This window comes from Rhamphochromis sp. 'chilingali' (genome assembly GCF_963969265.1).
Source record: "Rhamphochromis sp. 'chilingali' genome assembly, chromosome: 5".
Taxonomy (NCBI): Eukaryota; Metazoa; Chordata; class Actinopteri; order Cichliformes; family Cichlidae; genus Rhamphochromis; species Rhamphochromis sp. 'chilingali'.
The window spans coordinates 10,374,175-10,377,687 of record NC_137932.1 but is presented as its reverse complement, the minus strand read 5'-3'; positions in this window follow the sequence as shown (position 1 = coordinate 10,377,687).

The window sequence follows — 3,513 nt, the reverse complement described above, 5'->3', positions numbered from 1 at the left end:
GCTAATAAATGGTGCTGACATGGGCGTGCATGTGTAGAGCAGTAATCGCACAATTACTGTATACATGTACTGTGCGCAATACGAGCACAATATGTATAGACACAGAAGATTTCTTAATTGGAGAGAAAATAATGTTTGAGTAAAAACTGCTGTTAGGAGCTAGACCTAGAGAGAGTTAAGTACCCTTAAATGCACAAAGGTTTGCCATTCTTTTAAACTTAGTGACAGTGATTGGACTTGAAATGACGAGCTGGTCTTGGGAATAAAAAGCTGACAAGTTAAACTTGACATAAGCAATCTAAACTACAACCAAAAGTGTCTGCCTAAGTGCTCAATCATGTCAGGGCTTTCAGATTCCTTTAAGTTGTCATCTTTAATGCATGAGACAATTTCCAGCCCGGAGTGTGCAACAAAGTCATTAGATTGGGAGGAAAGATGAAATATAAATCAAGCGTCCCTCTCTGCCCCCTCTCCAGTGAACAGGTGGCTGAGTTGAATGAGAGGGTGCGCTAACTTGGCTGTCACCGTGTTTTCCAACAGAACCGCTGCCTTCTAAAGCCAAACCACCGTGAATTATACATCTATGGCAGTAATTCTCTCTGAGGAGAAAGCGGGAGAGAGAGAAAGTGAGAAGGGGAGCTAAGAGAGTTAGAGAGATTAATGGCTGGAGCAGTTGTTTTTGACGCAGCGATCCTTGGCTCCGCATCCCGCCCGCCGCTTATTGGCTTTTCAGAGCACATTTATTTATTTCGTTAACAAGAGAGAGTGGCCACATTGCTGTCACTTTTTTGGCTCGCCCAGCGTCACAGCAGACTTGTCATCTCCTACGCTGTGGCGTGTGCCTTTGAACCCTGCCGTGGACTACAGAGTGAGAATATTAATAGTGCAACAAAACAGGACTTTAAAAATAACACGGTTTTGTCAGAAGCCAAGTGTCAGCGACTCTTTTTGTCTGGCAGACTGACCTGCAGGAGAAAAAAAAGTGTCGAGGCTTAAATGCGTCACATGTTTTATAACACGTTTTCTAGGACTTGTGAGGGAAGCACTAGACTTATGATCTCATGTAAACATCTAGACAAATGCTTACTTTTTATCATCTAAATTTACTTTTAAAAATATACTTTGATTATGTCTTCAGTTTGACACCAACAAGATTTTTTTAATTGAAATCGGAGCCTATTGCAGCCCTTACTGGCTTTCCAACAAGATGTTCATGTTGATGATCAGCCTTGACATCGATAAGATAAAATTTCCCATTTGTTTCATAGCTACGATTTAATGCTTGGCACGTTTACTGATAAAATGTATGCATTTGGTACACCTACAGATGCTTGGCCGCCGAAACCCATGCCATGAAGCTCCCAGTGCACAGTTTTAGCACTGATTTTAATGCCAAAGGAGGTTTGGAAGTCTGTGGTGACTAAGTTAGCAGAGTTCTGGTGACTTCCACGTACTGTGCGTCTCAGTCCTCAGTGACTCTGTAAATTTACTTGCTCTGCTACTTTGTGGCTGAGTTGCTGTGGTTCCTATAGGCTTCCATTTTGTAATAATAGCATTTACAGTCGATCGTGGGATATCTAGCAGGGAAGAAATTTCACAGTTTCACAGACTTCATGCAATGGTGGCATCCTATTAACGTATCATAAATGTCCCATTCTCAAATGTGCAAGCGTTTGTAAAGTCTGGCTTTAAAAATGTTTGTAAAGGCAGATGTGCTTGATTTTTATACACCTGCGGCAATGGGAGGGAATTCAAAGTTTAAAAAGTGTAGGCCAATAGTTTTGTCTGTATACTGTACATCAAGTCTCATTCACATCATTAATCTCAGTTAAAAAGAAGAAAAACAGAAACCTAAAAAAATGGCTAAAAAAATCTGCAGATAGCTTTTGGCAACATGCCATGCTGAAATTTCAAAATAAAAGGGACAATTCACTCCAAAATGAAGTTTACATGTTTTCCCTCTGACCTGTAGTGCTATTTGTTATTTACTTAAATGCATATGAGGTTGTTTTTTTTAAAAATATTGCCTCGTATAGCCATCTATCTGTCCATTTCTTAACTGCTTACCTAAAGGCCCTTGTAGTGTTACAAATGCCAAAAATACCTCTGAAAGCTCAACAATAACGTCTTTTTCCAGGAATCATAGCAAAGCTACTTAAAAAAAATCCACAAACCTTATTGTAGCTAATGACTATGACATGATGTAAACATAAAAAGTGCCCTCCTGGAAAATGAACTGTAATCTTGTTGGATGCATGCTTCTTTTGTAGACAGCAGAATGGGAGTAGCATCTTACCAAATGCTTACTTTTTTGGCCATGTAATTGTATAAATATCAAACAGGTATTGAAATCCAGGCTTAACTTAGTAAGACTAAGCTAAAGCTAAGACATTTAATTACAGTCAAGTGAAAGCAGACATTTCTATAGCTAGTACAAGGATAAATGGCATTACAGGCAAGAGATGTGTGCATTAGATTTTGGGTTAAACTGCCACTTTAAAAGTTCTAAGCAATAGACATTAAGTAGGCTGATGTCAGATAAAACTCAGGTGAAGTACAATCCAATATGAATAGTCAATCCATGGACTAATCTGTATTCAGCCTCCCAAGGGAGTTCGCACAAAGGGCCATCACCGGCTTAGCCAATAAACTTATTCAAGTCAGTTTCAACACGGCGCGGCATGTTCCAACATAATCTGTCCAGGAGGTTGTGACCTCCACATCCCCTGCCTGTGGAATAAAGAGGACCTCAGGTCGGGATGACAGGAGAAGTCTTCCAAGGAGTTCATGTTACCACATGTCATAATAACAAGAAGCTACTGTTCCCCCGCCAGGCTCCTTCCCCCTTTGTCTTGGAGGGGCTCTGAACAGGGGCAGACAGGACGCGCTGGCAGAGCTGAAACTGAATATTATCATTGGGGGGAATCTTGTTTCATGTTACAGTGCACCCTGCTAGCTGGGTGCACCGCTGCTTCACCCAACAGGGAACGGGTCACTTTTAAAATCTCGGACACAAGTTTCACATGCAAGCATAAACACCTATTCACACTTTCCAGTTAGCATGCCTGAGCTTCAGACGTATTGGTGGGTTCTACATAGATCTTGCTGCATGTTCACCTGCAAGCTTTGACCGCTTAACTTTCCTGCTTACCCTCCATGGTGATTGAGAGGTCAATATCTCACTTTACCGCCAGCTACACTTTCCTCTGTCACTCACAGCTCCCACTCCATTCAAACAGCAGGTTAGCCCAACAAAGGAGACCGCAGGGGAGCTGCCCGAGCCTTCCACTTGCGCACACACAACACAAGCTCACATGCACACAAACACACACTTAAAACGGACAGTGCATGCCGCGGTGCTGCTTGGAGCTTGACGGGCGCTTTGTGCTCATCCGTCAGCCAGCCCCTGGGTCCTGAAGATACCTTCAGTCAGCGAGACTGGCTCCCTGAAAGGAGGGATTCACACGGCTCTGAAATATTGATGCCAGGAGGGCACCTGGAGCACGCCGACCT